Here is a 17,426-nt window from a genome sequence, read left to right as displayed (position 1 = left end):
AAGCATAGTATTTCTGAGATATTCAATCGTGCCAGGTGAAAACATCGAACTTCTATGGAATTGCAAAGAGCAATCTACATCTTGTAGCGTTTAAATTTCTTACCGAAATGCATGACTATTAATGCATTCGCATTATTACAAATATTGGAAGACTAACGATTTAAAAAAAACGAATAATGCAGTATTCACTGCATAAATAAACTTAGTATTTTTTCACAAAAAACAGTAATAACAGCATGCAGTATTAACTGTTGTTTACAGTTTGCTCTAAGGAGTGTATAAACTACAATTCTTAAAACATAAGCTCTACAATTTCAGGCATTCTTATTCAGCTGAGCTCAGTATATGGTTGAAGAGTGCTCGTCCGATACACCAGACTTTAGGCATGAAAGGTTCAAGGAGAGTTTTTTACACGAATGATTTTCTCTTCAGTGCGATATCAATTATATGTGTATTCGTTTTGAATCTGAAAATTGCGTGAGAGATATTCACCGATAAAATGATCCTTAAATTTCATAATACTCTTTTGCGTCTGAATTGATTTCACTTTCATCGTGCTTAATTCTCTGCTTGTCCGCAACAATTATGCCTAATTGAATCCCAAGAGAGCAAAACACAAAAACAATTATTTATTAGAATTTTTCGAAAGTATTGATAATTGACAATGCGACCTTAATGCGAATACACAGTAACATTGAGAGAGAGCTTTGATCAGCATCTCACTGCCATCCGTGTTTCTTGAACCCAGTCCCTTTCATTCATCCCCGATGCGCGAATAGCTTTGAAGGGCAGGAAAGAAGGGTAGGGTACAATGCATTCAAGATCAAATACTACCTTGATCAAAAATTTCCCGGAATTTATTCAGAAAATTAAAAATACAAGCTTATTCATCTAAATCTATATTGTCCCCTTCAAAGTAATCCCCATCGACTGCAACACACTTATGCCAGCGCTTGATCCAATCCTCGAAACATTTTTTATATTCGGTTTTCGGTATGTCCATCAGTGCTTCCTGCGATTTTTCCATTACTTCCTCTCGGCTGCTAAAACGCGTTCCCCGTAATGGTTTTTTAACTCGATTGAACAGAAAGAAGTCACAGGGAGCCAAATCAGGTGAATTCGGTGGCTGTTGGATGGTATTTGTTGCATTTTTCGTCAAAAAATTACGAATAATGATAGCACTGTGCGACGGTGCGTTATCATGGTGCAAAATCCACGAGTTTTCTGCCCACATTTCTGGTCTCTTTCGGCGAATTGCTTCACGCAAACGTCTCATAACGCCCAAATAATACTCTTTGTTTACTGTCTGGCCTTCTGGCAAAAATTCATGATGCACTACACCGTTGTAATCCATGAAAATCGTCAGCATTGCCTTCTTTTTTGACTGAAAACGACGTGGTTTTTTTGGTCTCGGCTCATTTGGTGAACGCCATTCACTTGCCTGATGTCTGGATTGCGTGTCGTACTCATAAACCCACGTCTCGTCTCCAGTAATGATCCTTTTGATGAATGTGGGATCGGATTCAGCCTCGCAAATCATGTCTTTTGCGACGTCAACACGGTCTCTTTTTTGCATGAAATTGAGGTCTTTTGGCACCAACTTTGCTGCTACACGACGGAAACCCAAATCATTAACCGCAATGTCTTGGGCGGATCCATAGGCAATGTTCAAGTCCTCCGCTATTTCTCTGATGGTTAATTTGCGGTTATTGACCAACATTTCTTTTACTTTATCAATTTTTTCACCGACTTTCGATGTCGATGGTCTGCCACTGCGTTCATCATCTTCGATTGACTCACGGCCACTTCTGAACCGCTCGTGCCACTGGTAAACTACCGTTTTTTTTAGAGAATCGTTGCCGAAACACTTTTCCAACATTTCCAACGTCCGTGCGCCACTAAATCCGTTTTTTACGCAAAATTTAATACAAGTTCGTTGTTGCAAATTTAAATCCATTTCTGCAATTGTAAAAAATCGCCAACACACACAGAGATAGATGTACTTTTGGCTACGTAACTTTTGCAAATGTCAAGTTATGACACTAAGATTTAAAGGGAATATCAACAACAGATGTACCAATTTAACAAAAAAAACAGAACTCAAATCGGAACGATGGGAGCGCCACACGGTGGTTATTCCGGGAACTTTTTGATCAAGGTAGTATACTGAGGAAGAGATCATTTGGGAAATGGTTTTACTTGTTTAAAATCCAACCGTAGGAAACTCAGTAGCGTAAAACGAGTTTGGGGTCAAAAGAAGACATCTATAAATCCATCCTCTAGAGTTCCGTGTTCTTTCAAGTTTCACTGTTTGGTTCCATTGATTTCTTAAGAATCAACTTTTTCAATAATGTTCACTGGAGTGATATACATGTATGAGGAATGATGTATGAGAGGGGGCAAAGAGTGGACAAAGAGTGAACGGTGAAAGAACTAATGTCCAATGAAAAGAGGTAAGAAGTAAATAAGCAAAGCAGGGAACGGAAATACAGCATAAAAGGGGCCATAAAGTTGTCAATGAGGAAATAGCTGTATTTTATTTTATATCGGATATCAGACAAATATTGAGACAACCTTCTGTAATACTATGCTTAACGCTTTACTTTATCTTACAATATGCTAAATTTTATTTTTATTGTCTTTAGTGGGATTCACATCGCCCGAAAAATATGCGCGATGTTTCACTAAAATATATTAACATTTTTAAGAAAAGATGCCTATTGAATATGAATTCTCGTTCATTTCAAATTGCTAAAAGACTATGACTAGAATTATTTTACTTTGTAAATTTAATTCATTGGCACAACGAAACTGGACCTGTACCAGTGTCTTATGAATTAACAAACAACTCTATCGCCTAAAGTTCAAATATGTATGGTCGATCGATTTTATGGTGAAGTTAGCATATCTATTCTCATTACTTTACGAAGGAATTTGGTGTCAGATCAAAGAAGACTTTCATTCGAGCACTGTGTTCATCTTCCATTCTTTCTTAATTCCCCCGCGGAGAAAAAAAACTCACTCAAAAGTCTCAATCTATCAATCATAAGGGTTTAGAATAGACGCAAATAAAAGCAGCATACTGACTCCGGAAGGAAGCGAAGGAATCCCACCGAGATAGATTAATGGCCCAGGTCACATCCGTCCAGTTCTTAGGCAAAGTTTTCGTTTGCGGCCATGAATAACTCCGTCCTTAAAATGATGACTAAGTGCTTCGGAAAGGAAAAATAATGGATGGGGAATAAATGTTGAAAGACTAGAAATCATCATGAATGCATAATCGAAAGGGAAGAAACGAACATCGGTAGCATCTTGCGGGCAACGGTGAGCGGATCAAAAAAAAAAGAAACATAACGATCGGAGTGCGTAAAAAGGAAGGAGAAACAACAGTGCGCAGCGGTGGGGTCGAAGAAACCGAGAATGAAGGAAAGGAAAGGCGGGGGAGCGAAGAAGGGAGGGGGGGGGGACTTGGGGAATTCCGAACGGCGGTGGAAAGGGGACGGGGTAGGGAGGGGGTTGTTTCTTTGGGGAGGAGGGGCTCGGAGTGGGGGTCGAACGGACTTCTGCGTCGTAGGAAACCCGCGCCCCTCCTGAGCGCATTGCCCAGGAAACCCCTCCCTGACTGCGCCACAAAGTTTACCGCCCGCCATCGTATTCCACTTCCTCCTCGCCACCCGCCCGCAGACACATCATTTCCCCCTCATCGTCCCCCACCCCCGCCCCATTTTACAGCCCGGCCATTTCAATATTTCATCCATGTTCCTCCACCCGTGCGTCTCTCCCCCCTCCCCCTCGTACGCACTTGTTTCACTGTTGGGTGCGATCCCCAGCCACGTGAACGGGTTGAAACGGCGGGGGGAGTAATTTACGGCCGAAAACAAAGAGTTGAATGAAATCAATCCCCTACTTCGTCTCCTACCCCCAAAATAATCCGAAGCCAAACCTCTTCGAGTGTTGATGAAAATTATGTATATTATTACCTTATTTTATTATCTTTCCATTAATGATTATTATTTCTATGGTAGACTGTGAAAAAGTATGATTCAACATAGAGCCATAAACACAGTTCTCAACTCAAAGGTCGGTTTGATAGGTGAGGGTAAAGTTCACCCAAATCTAAGCCCAATTGCGCGAGAAATACATCAGAGAAGGGGGGGGGGCAGTTCCTTCCCCTGTGCCTCCTTTGGTTTCTCAGTAAGTTCTAATACCCGAAAAATCACACAGCCTGTGTGAAGCTGTGGGTGCCCAGAGGTATCTCAGGGAGTCGAACCTGGACCCTCCGTTCAATAGTCCAGCGATCGATCCCTGGAATACCGCGCCCCCTTAAATTATGATTATGGGCATCAAAATTCAAAAATACATCGGAAATGTATGGTTGGACTTCCTGAGTCCTAATAATACTGTGGATACGTATTATGTGTCATTAATATACATATTCGTGGCTTTTGGGACTCCAGAACTCGGAGAACAAACAAAAGAACTACGCGAAAAATCTAATATTTTTATCAATTAGTTCTTTGCTCCGACAAAGAACCAAGTTACAGTCGAAATTATATTGGTCGAACCAGTGTGATAAAGCAACTTATGTCCTCATACATATGTTGTAGGAAAAGTAGAGTGGCTCTTTTTTTGTTTAATACTACACTTAGTAACACAGCGATTCACCAAAGAGACGTTCCCACGAAAACATCAATAGCTTCCGAAAACCGGATTCGGTATGTTGTCTGAAAAAAATATCTCCCTCCGCAATGCATGAGAAACACGAAATCTTCCCGAAATTCAATGAAATGTATACGATTTCGTTTTCATAATTTTCCCCTAAATTTATCAATAACTTTTAGCCAGCAAAATAACTCTCAGGAGTTTTAATTTTAAAAATATTAAGACTGCACTATAAATTGCGAAGTTCAAACTTACCCATTTGTTTCCGTGGAGATTTCTAAATGCCGACCAACTTCCTGATACGAATTTTTATTTACTCGTCTTTCGGACATATTTAACTGTCATCTTTGATTTCAGGACTTCGATTAATCACAGGTTCAACTTAGTTACCCTTTTTCCGCTAAGACATGTATTTTTAAAATACCCTGCGAGGCATATGGTAAACAAGCAATTAAGAAAAACTCACTATTTAATGGATGTACAAGAAACAAATGCTTATACTAAATTATTCTCTGCTATGGAAAAGGCTGCCGATACCAGATAAATTGCTCGCTTAGTTATAAAAATTAACCCCGTGAATACACGTTTCTCTCTTCGCATACGAAATTTGCTCCATGGCAATTGAATTTGATTAAAAATTAAGAGATAGACTATGAGTGAATCGGAAATTAAAGAGATAAAACGTACTGAAACCATTCAATATAATTCCTGTACACTTTCTCATTGAAGCTATTCAAACGGAAACAACACCATTTTTCTCATAGTAGAAATTATTGAAAATAAATGTTAATTTATACTCTGTAATTCGAGCACTTCATTGAGGATAGAATTAGAATAAATTGGAATATGGATAATTCAAGGATATTAGTGAATTACATTCGGGTATCTGTAATTAATATTCAATTTCCTCATTTAGTTGGTAAATACCTCTTTAAAATTAATTAACGTCATGCCTACTTACTTCGAGGAGCAACGACAGAAGCTTCGTACGTCCAAATATAAATAATCTACCAGATTGAGGAATGAGGAGCAGTCATGTTTTAATGAATGCAAATATAAGAACCAGACAAATATTTATCGAGAGCTGTACCATATAGTGTCTTTCTCACTAGAAATTCTAGTATCCGGGACGCGAGTACATTTAGCCTTTCCGGATGAACTCAGGGTTAGACCAGGAAGGAATTTTAAAACTTACTGAAATTAAAGCTTAGACTTTTCAAGGGTCTAATGAAAGGTAAATTTTAAATAAAAATGTATAGCTGGTTATTGAAATCATCACAGTACACTCATAAATTTGTGGTCATCAAATTTTTTATTACGTTAAATTTAAAAAAATTTTCTTGCTTTAAATTCCTTTGTTTTACGACGATGAACAAAACATTCTTACGATTCATCAGAATATTTTGATGAATTGATTAAAATATCAATACAAAGTCAAGCCAATTTATTCCGAGAGAGTAAATTATTTATGACACACATATCAGTCTACGAACCGCGCCATGGGAGCATTATCCTCGATCGCACAACTTAACTTATAGTTTAAGAATGAATTCAGTAAGCAAATAATATAGCTTCTTCGTTTCATTGATTACTCGTCACAGTTTTCTCCAGGTTGCTGATAAAAAAACGTGAATATGAGATGTATTACAGCGATCATTGCTATGCAGCATTATCGCAAATGAGATAATTCTATGGTCGCTGGCTGACTGATTCTGTTGGTTTCAAGAGCATACGAGTTACAGTATCAAAAATTACGTTTTTAGTATCCTCCTTTAAAAATTATGTATAAACGTGTATCATATACCAGACGGGTGAGTTTCCCTTGATGGCTTTCGCAGAGAATACTAATTTTAAAATACGAACTTATTGCCAGAATATTTAGTCTAAGCTAAGCTGCGTCTGTGATTGTTAGAGAATTATGTCCACACCGAGTTCCTTGAGAAAGACTCCATGTATACTCTTTCGGTCTGCGACTCATACTGTCTACCCTCCGTCTTGCTATCCTAAATATCTATACTTTTCATTCCTCTTCTCCAGTCACTCAATATTCTTTATTCCGGAGCAACCTTCAGCATCCCACTTGTTCTCAGTATTTCCTCCGACCACTTTTCCTGATTTCTTTGAATTTCCCCGGCATTTTCCTTTCTTCCCTTACCAACGCAAACATTTTCTCGTTTGTCTTCCCCTCTGAGTATTTTATTTTCTCTATATTTCTTGATACACTTACCTCATGAGCCAACTAGCCAGTTTTAGCCGATTTTCTTTCTTCGAAGACAGGGTTTCGGAACCACACGCTAAGCTTCACATCAGAATTGTAATATATTTTTCTCTTTCCGTATTTATTCATTTTCTGTAATCATTTCTGTCGACTTTAACTCCAAATATTTCTATTACTAATATTCCCATTTACCCCTGGGGAATTTTTCTGTTTGGTCTAGTTTTTATGCTCTCTTACTTTCATCCATAGCATGGTGTTTTTTTTTAGGACTTCATCATTTACCTTTTCAAACGTCAATTTTGATAGTTTACATACACAATTCTTCCTCTTTAATGAAGATCCATCAATGTTTATTTAGCAGTGATTAAAAACTGTATTTTACCATTTGCGAAATTTATATCCTGGCGTTCGTACACTTAGTACGTAGTAGGTACATCCTAATGGTGGAATTTTATTGATTAAAAGAAATCGGATCGCATATTGAATCTCGACTCGGAGACAGATAATTGGCTCAAAAAGTGTTTACTCCGAGTGTGGACAAACTTTCTTTGGACTCTAATGAAGTTGCAATGTTTGAGGAGTAAATTCAAAAGGGGTGGAATGACGCAGTAAAGGGAGCCGCCTACCCTTCATAAGGGCGACCTGTCTAAATACATTTTTATCGAAGGTATCAGTTGTCACGGATCTCAGACACATCGTTTGCTTAAACACTTTAGTATTTTTCTTGGCGAAAGTTAACGAGAAACAATCGCACATTGAGTGTTACTTTGGTTGTAATCGTATGATGTTATTTCGAATAACGATCGCTAATTGGCGCCTCGCTCTGAAGTATTACCACCCCTTCACATTCTCTCCCTCTCTCTCCAGCACCCTTCGTCCTTCTTCCCAACCAATTTCAATGCCCCCCTTCCCTGCCTCTTCCCTTTTTGAAAACTCTCCCCGAAATATAATTTCTCAACATCGACCAATAATGCCTCGCTTCGTCACAATCCACTGCCAGGGACTCAATCCCATTTCCTGATTTAGTTTCTCTCTCTCTCTTTCATTGCTTCCACGCTTTCGAGGTTTCAGGAGTGGGAAGCTATCCTTCGATCGCCCTATACCATCGCAAGCCCGCAATTAAATCAACTCGTTAAGAGCCGAGGGACTCGCTTTGGGTAGTAAATCCTCCTGTCCGCCTTCCTCGCCCACACAATGAGAGGCGGTGGCGAGTTATGATGTGGCAAAATTCGCTTTCTTCCGATTATTCCCAGCCAAGATAGGAGTAATCGTTTTTTGAGGCTTGAACATATATAGTTCGTATTATTCCAAAGTTCCAGCTTCCAGCGTCTTAAACGCTGGAAGTTACTTCATGGAGGTGCAAAAAATTTTAGCATATCCTAATTAATGCAATTTTACCTGTCTCATATGATAAGTCTCCTTGGGAATAATTCACTCTCTTGCAAACTTATTATTCGAGGTTTTGAATCTCACCTTGGATTTGGATGTTGTGCTTTTGTCTGGTGGTTTTAATGGGTTGTTTGTGAACGGTAGATTGTGCGAATAAGCGAGCCGAGTACCTAAAAATCAATTCAAGCTCAAATGAATGCCATTCAATCGCCGTGACTACAACATTCCCTTCTCTTCACTTGCCGACAAATGTGAACCTCGTGCATTCACGGCGCATTATTGAACCAGCTTCGGTCCGCGCTAATTAGTCTTCCCCAATGCTTGGATCGATTGAACTGGATTATTTTCGACCAATAAAATATTTTCACTGCCAATATTTACATTTTATCATTACCAGGAATTCGCAATCAATTTTCAAACGTTTTACCATGGAAATGTTGGCGGCTGCTTTGTTTCCGTTCAATGACTTAAAATATTCAAAAGAGTACTAATTTGATTTTTCAAAAATTTAGAAATTATTTGTCTCGACCTACGTTTCCACAAATCAGAGTTGCCTACTTCAAATCTTAATATTATAACTTTTGCTTAGCGCCAAAATTCGCAGGTGATGTGTCATGAAAACGAAATAGCCGAGACCGTAAACTTCATTTGCACTAGGCCTTTCGTTTAAATGTTTATTGTTTTTATTTCCGAGTGAGTACCACGGGTCCCTGGCAAAGGAGATATCCTTGCAAACCCTGAGTGTGTGTTTGAATGCGATTCACGAGAGTGACTGTTATTCCTTAACGCACCCTAGTGATCGAGTGGTTGTAAGTTTGTCTTATTTTTTATTAATATTGCTTTTTTGTGTGTGATTGAGGTATATAGTACGTGGGTCACTGTTTCCCAAACACGCCCAAGTGACCTAGTGTGTGTTCCCTATCTTTCACCTTACTTGTAACTTTGTTTTACCCCCCCCCCCCCCCCTTCACAAGCCTAGGGCCAATCAAGTTTACGGTCTCGGCTATCTCGTTTTCATTGCTTCACGGCCGTAGGTACGTTCATTTTATATTTACATTGATGTGTCATGATTAATTTACTGACGTGGCATGTCTACATCGCCTGGTTTAATCTATTTTTATACATAACGACAGGGACTCACTTTAGAAAGGGTAATACGCGAAATAACAGTGACACCCGAGGACTTTATTCTTGGTAATCTTCTAAATAAAGAAAGCCGGCGTCGCAGAGAACGCGTAACTGATTCCACTGTTTCCGAATGGACAGAATTTTAATTAAAAGACATATGCTAAATAATTTTGAAGAAAATAAAATATTTTTTCACAACTATTGGTAGAAGAAAATTATTTTTCTTGCCATTTCCAATTAGGGTTCAAAAAGCGCGGATGGGTGTTGAAACTTATGGCTTTTAACTTCAAAATGTTTAAATTTGCCAACTACTCTCCGAATCGTAAAACTTGTCGAGAAGAAAGCATTTTCTTACGTTTAATGGGATCTAAACGATTACCACAACATCTGATGGGTGATTATACTCCACGCGAGTGTTATCTAAATTTATTTATTGCAATACATATTGTGGACCTCGTATTAAATCTCCCCCCAGGGGCAGAGAATTATTTAAAAATCGTTTACTTTGAGTGCGGAAAAATTTCCATAATTAGATTAGTACCTACCATTTTGTACCCACATCTGATGGAACCATGAAGCAAGTGATAGATTTTGGTGCAGTACTTTTGGTTTTCATGGTGTAAAATGGTCCCTTGTCGGTTGGAAAACAACCACTCGCTAGGCTACGACCTTTCTACAGTCCACCGTCCGCGGTCCAAATTAGTTAAGATAGCATATTCGGTTACTCAACAGCTACGAATTTTTTCGAATGAAAGCAGTCAAAGTGCATTACTTAAATTGTGCGGGTACCTTTCTGGAATGAAATCACTGACAGTACTCAATTCTAAATTTCTTCTGTAGATTATTTTCAAATATTAATTAAATAGATAATAAAAATATTTCATTTGTACTTGAGTTTTTTAATTCTGTTTTCATTTAACATTGTTTTGTGAAAATTCTGATGAACCACGTAGATCTAGTAATATCGTATCTTAAAGGGTGACAGAATCAAGTTGGCTTTCATCGATGTCTTATGGTCTGTCTTTTAGTCCGTTTGGTTATTATGTGGTGTTATTATCGTGTATATGTTGTTTTTTAACACCAAATAAAAAAATTAATTTGCATCAATCCAACTTCCATCGCCTTAGTTTGCCTTTGAGGAAAAATTTAATTTGTTCAATTACACCAGAATCACACTCAAGCGGAAATCCATCGTCAAACACCAATCACATCAAGCAGACCAAGCAGTCCCCATTAGTTTCCATGTCAATGAGCTATGCTGATTGAGTTTTATGTATAAATATTGTTCAGTGTAAGCGGCTAAATAAAAATTCTAACCTCGTTTTCGGCAATTGCTGTAAGTACACTTTAATCTTTATGGTTACCTTAGCTTTTCTAAGTCTATAAATTTCTCAAATATCTGTAGTCTCGCAGCTCGTATGTCTCTCTACTGGCTAATATCAATGAGTTGCGCGTAACACCAACCCCTCGAATGCATGGCACACCGTAGGCTCCACCGTGCGCTGATCCAGCGTGGTTTGGCATATGGATACCTAATATGCATCCAAAGGCATTCAAAGAGCCCCCAGCATTCGTCGAAAATGGTTTTACGTCCAATCTGAATTGCGAACCGTGGAAAACTGAGCCGATAAATCTTTCGCATTCACATTCTCCTCGATACTAATCGATCGAGATGTATTTTTAAGCTACCCACTCGATATAGGGTCAACTTTTTATTTATTAAAATGAGAGATCGCTTTCATAACATTGATCACGCGGTGAATGCGGTGAACTTTTTCCACCTCGATATATATTTTTTTCTTTTATAAACGCTCACTCAACTAGTGGATGGTCGAGTTGGAGTTTTCCAAGTCCCCTCTTATTTCAAAAAGCTCCCGTGTCCTAACTAGCGGCCTCGATCGAGGAAACTAGGAAATGGCCAACGTGGAGAAACGGTGGGGAACTCTTTTTAACTCGAGCGAGCCACCCGGAACGCCGCGCTTTCCTTTTCTTCCGGAAACGCAGTCGTCTTCTCATAATGCTTCTCCGCGCCGTCCTCTTGTGTATGCCCCCCCCCACCCACGCTCCTTTCCCACCCGATGCACAATCCCATGCACGCACGCATATACACCTTTTTTTTATGTCACCCCCCCCCCCCACCCACCATCCATCCTTCACACGGATCCGTCCAGAAATCCATCCCCTTCGACCATCTCTCACTTAATTCTGACCCCCACCCACGCGTCGACACGTGCCGCCCCGTGTTGAAAATCTTTCTCTCACAAAAGAGCCGGTCTCCCTTCCCCTCCCTCCCCAAATGCCGTGATGATCGACCTTCGGTGAGTTTTGGTTTTAATTCCCTCTCCTCTCTGGAGGAAAGAAAGGCCCATTGTCTCGAGGGAATCGGCCTCACGCCTTCGTCCCTCGAAGGCGTGAGGCCGATCGCGGCTCGGTGACGTCCCCGGGTGGCAATTGGCTGGAAGGCGACAACCCTTTAAGCTCTCATCCTCCCGCCGCAATAGCCCTTTCCTTTCTTAATCCAGCGAAGTTGATCGTTGAGGGTGGAGAATTCAGCTAATCTCACCTTAAGTGATGATGATTCCTAAGGATACCCCACGGGGCGAAACAGACGACTCTGATTCGCTCACATCACTGGGGAATATTTCAAATATTTCCCTGTGCGTTCGTAAAATTGATTTTTGTCTCTCTTTATTCAATATACTCTAATGAAATGGGAGTGATAGTCCGGTGGTAAGAGGGCTGGGCCAATGACGTTAAGAAACGGGTTTGATTACGGGTGACGCCTCTGGAAACTCTCGGCTTCACCAAAGCAGTGTGATTTTTCGGGTACCAGATCTTCCAGAGAAACTATAGGCGGTACGGTGAAAGGAACTAAACCACCCCCCCCCACCCTGACGCGTGAATGCTACTTGTCGTTGGGCTTAGTATTAATTGAACGCCGCCCTCACCTATAAAACCAGGCCCATTACTTGTGACCCTTAAGGAATAATAGTTGGTAGGTTATTAGCCTGCACTATTTGAAGTATTATTTCGTTTATATTCATCGCGACCTCGATCTTTCGAAAATGCTTCGACGTGCTAGTGGCGCCGCAATTTAATGTCCTAATTCCTCCGCCGTTCGCCCTTAACCACCACTTCCTCTCTCCCCCCTCTCCCCTCAAACACGAAGACGGGATGGAGTAGCCTCCTCCCCCACCTCCCACCCACCTGCATCGATATGGACCCGTGCCCTCATAATAGCATACATCCCATTGCATTCACGTCTACCTCCGGTCCACATAACATAAATCTTAACTCCACCCGTAGGATGGAATTTCTGGAAGTTAACCGCAGTTGGGTTCATTTCGTTCACCCTCGTAAAATATAACTCAATTTGCGACGAGGGGTATGCGGCCTAGCTTTCTGACCCTGGGACGTGGCTACTTAACCAATATTCGCTATCCCACATCGAGCTAGAACTAGCGAAGGTGAAGTGGCCGGTGAATACTGCTCAAACGCCACCATTGAACGTGAACAATGAACCATATGCGAGTCGGCCATTAAGTTCAAAAGAGATGCAATTAAACATAATTTACAGCATCTGGAAATCCTTCTTCGCGATCGAAGGCCCTAAATGTGTAACATTATGTTGTCTGTTTAACAATCTAAAAGGACTTGTGAATAATACTGGAGGAAGGAACATCTACAAAAAGTTGTATCATTGACAGATTAGCAAAAGAAGGGGTAGATTCAAAGCTGAAGCTCAGTATCTTATTGAAACTTAACATGGGAATGGATAGAGATTCGAACGCAGATATTTATTTTGCAAAAATTCATAAAACAGTCATTTTTCTTTCGTTTATTACTTGGGCTAGAAGGAAGAATGTCGGGTAAGCGAAAGAGAGGGTGGAAGAGATGGGCCATTTCGGACGGAGAGAATGGAGACCGGAAGTATCCGAAGTTTAAAATAGTTTATTTAAAGTACGGATACTGTTATGAAATTTAGTTTCGCATTCAGTATTTAACATACTACTCAAGAAATGTAAAAAAATCAACTGAAAACTTAATTTTTCAACCATGGATAAGGAGGTTTTTCTTTATCCATGGGGGGGTGGTAATAATTAAATAAGTTAATTTTTGCATCAATGACCTCAATTGTCAAAAACAATGCATAAGCAACTTGACACAGTATCCCTGAATGAAAATTCGGAAGTGAATTTCCTGCTTTTGCTTTTTTTTAATAGGGGAGGAGGATATTAAATGCGGCTATTATTTTAAATATCCATGTGAAAAAATATGAAAGATAAAACAGAAGTTAAACCCACACCGTTGGAGGTGAACAAAAATACTCAGTCGAGCGGACTGAGACAATCGTGCCTTGACCTGTGGAAAATATTTAAAGGTGTAATCTCGTTTTTCAAGCAAAATTTTTGCTAGGCAAGTAACCCACCAGAGTGACGAGCCAACAAGATCGCAATGAGGACACAACGCTCTGCATGGAGTTGAGCAATTTGACTTCAAGACCCAATTAGGAAAGGGGAACGTCGTGGCCAACAAAATCTTTGGCTATAAATTGAATGTGGCGTCCTTGACGTTAAATGTTTGGCAGGAATTTGGATGTCGCCATGATACGTGTATGCAGAATATTGCACTCAAAATGAGAATAAAAAACTAGGCATTTACATGAACGGACTGATATTTTCAACGAAGTTTTAATTAACGCTATTTAATCAGAGGAAACTCTTTTATGATTTGTGATTGCGTTGGGACGATTCAATGAATAGTATGAAAAACATGGTGTTTTATCTTATGATAGTTATCAATTACCTGGGTCTCTATTATGTACTTACTCATTAGGCCACTTAGTCCTGGCTTCAAGGCCGATACACATCAAACGTACTTTTTTAACTTATTCCTCTGTCGGCACTGAATCTTCTTTTTTAATATGTCGTAACCCCGAAATAGGCCGATAATGACTTGCGTCACTATAGACCTCGGTAAAGGTCTCTCGTTAATGTATGGAATGGATATTGGCAATAAATTGATTCGAACGTAATTGCTCGTGGAATCCGCAACTGTTTGGAGCCATTCTATTGAGTGTCGGATTCCAAACCAAAGTAAAAGAATTAAAAATAGTCCGAGGGGTTACTGTAAACACTCATTGAGCTCACAGCCACGCGGCAATAGCGTGCGGCACGTCAAGAACCTGGGTACCTTTCCATGCGCCAGGGACTTGAGCCCAAGCCAAAAAATGTCATAGATGGGGAAAGGTGCTCAGGATCAAGTAAAATCTTCGCAGCATGAAAATTATCCCGGCATTTCTTTTCATGGCTGCGATTTCCCTTAACGCACATATTTTACTTATTCCCTAATTATTATTTTTTTCTTTTATCACTCCTGTCGTCTAGAAACAAGGCATTCGCTAAGTTTTCCTGCTAGAGAGCTTTCTAATTTACAAATCGTTAGTTCAGGTGATTCAAGCACCATTGGATTTGGATTGGAATGGAAAAATATTTTGAATAATTGGATGATAGATGGATACGGGGGCCTATAAGCTTTTTGCTATACAAGCGTGTAAAGCATCTTTCGTTTTTTGAAAGTGATACGTATCCAGCAGTTATTATTTCTAGCGTCTATGTACCTCATTTTAATCCGCTTGAACTACAAGTATGAAAACACCTTTTTTTATTTTTTCGATAATTTTTATGTACTCTATAGTTTTTTATTCACACATTTTCATATCTGTCCGCATCAAATATATTGGAGGCAAAATCCATATATACTATATGTGTGCGTCTCATCCTCACAAATTAAGAGTTACTTCCCCATATTCAAATCACGTCTTTCGAGAATTATTACTTATATTGAGTACCTTGTGATGGCCAAAATGGTTATCATGGTGCGCTCTTTTCTTCTATTCTTCATTTCAAATCACGTAAAATGTAACATATTCTTCACTTCGCTTCTAATCAACCACATTTAGTTTATATATATTAATTCATGCGAGGTTATGCTAAAAATTAATTACACTCAACTCATAAATAGTTCCTTCTACCATATATAGATATTATCAATCTAATTCTCTCACAATTATATGCGAATTGTTTCACTAGACCCGTCATTGTAAAATATAATTTCACCCACAGATGTCTCTCTTTTACTTCCAAGTCGTAAGTGTATGCCTGGAAACGTAGGGGCCCAAGCAAACTTCCTTGAGGTACATTTAAAGTGATTGACTGGTGTTGAAAAGTTTAACGATTGGGCTTCCCTAAATCCTTGCTTGTTTTTATGCTTCGGAAGTGTACATAATAGAATAGATCTTCAAACTGTTAGCAAGAAATTATTATCCAAATTGTGGTTTAATTTATTTTACCATGTAATTAATTTTTTATGGCAATTGATTAATATTGGCTTATTTGTGTATGTGTTTATTTATTTTAATATTATTATTATGCATATATTTCATTTGCGATCAGCACTGTTCGATTGTATAGGACATCCAAGCTTTCCTGTCTAATTCTTAACACTTCTACCGATGATAATCACGATGGTCACTGATAGAACAAGCTTATCACTCTCCTAGAACGGGTTTAGCAAAATAGAACGTACTCACACTTACGTTCAACTATTCCACCACAATATTTCCTTGACGAATGCCGCATTGATCAAGACTAATAATATCTCTCTGCATGTTACTGGTGGACTAAGTTATTGAACTACGCAAAATAGCAGTGATTATATCTCCCTTTTCGGTAGTACTAGTGGTACCAGAATAGGGTTTTCTATTTGGTGATACCTGGATAAATGTTCAATGTGGTCCTGGAGTGGTAAAAGTACCCCTTCGAATTATTTCTAAAATCTTTTATATTTTCATTAATGTCCATGGAAATTGATCTGCTCCCTTTTAATCAGTCATGAAAAACTCTCTGGTTATGTGCCCTCCCCACCTCTCTCTCAATCCGCGAGCGATTCCAATGCCATTTGAAAATTCTCCTGTTGGAAAGCCGTCTCGAAGCGAAGGAATCTACCCTCTCGACAGTCTGCTGGCAATTAGCACCGCGCCGCTTAGGAGGGTGCACTCGCGTCTGCTCCCGGCCCACTCCACGGGAGCGCACTATCCCCACATTTATTTTGTCTCGCCCTCCCCTTCCTTTCCTCCTTCCTACTTCCTCTTTCTTTCCCTCCTCGTTCCTTCCCTCTCCCTCATTCTTGTCTGCGGGCCAACGTCCCGAGTTCCCTGACTCCATGTCCCCTTGTTTACCTGTTTACCTCCGGGGACATTCCTTCGAGTGAATGCCCACTTCCGAGCGAATCTATACATACACACACCCATGCGTATGTATATATGCACGTGTGCATATATATATTTAACTTGAGGAACTAGCGCTAAAGAGCAAAGACACAGTGCATTAAAAATGGCTACCATCAAACATAGAACATAGGAAAAGAGGGCACTCACACATTTCTTGACGTTTCGACAGCCCGAGCCGTCCATCTCGGAAGAGTTTAGAGCATTCTTTGCCATGGATCCTCTCCTTCCTTCCGCTTGAAGATAGTTGCTCCACTGCAAACTTCCATTTCTAACTTTTCTAATTTATGTATTCTCTAATACTTTAACGCCTGTGTCAACTAAACCATTTAATTATCGCTCCGCGAGGCTTTCTGCTTGTGTGTGTGTGTGTGTATATATATATATGTATTTATTTATTTATTTATATATATATATATATATATATTTATTTTTATATATACATATATGTATTTATTTATTTATTTATATATATACATATATATATATTTATCTATATATATATATATATATATTTATCTATATGTATATATCTATATATATATATATATATATATATATATATATATATATATATATATATATATATATATATATAATATCTTCGAAATGGAACGCTCTTCGGCCACAAATATGTAAAAACACAGATTTAGATTTTTAGAATATAGAAACACAAAGAAAGGACACTCACAATTTGTTATTTAACGTTTCGACAGCACGACAGGAAGGAAGACGACAGCC

The sequence above is a fragment of the Hetaerina americana genome, unplaced genomic scaffold, assembly GCF_022747635.1.
Source record: "Hetaerina americana unplaced genomic scaffold, ioHetAmer1.1.p SCAF_3, whole genome shotgun sequence".
Lineage (NCBI taxonomy): Eukaryota > Metazoa > Arthropoda > Insecta > Odonata > Calopterygidae > Hetaerina > Hetaerina americana.
Note: the sequence above shows the minus strand (reverse complement) of the source record.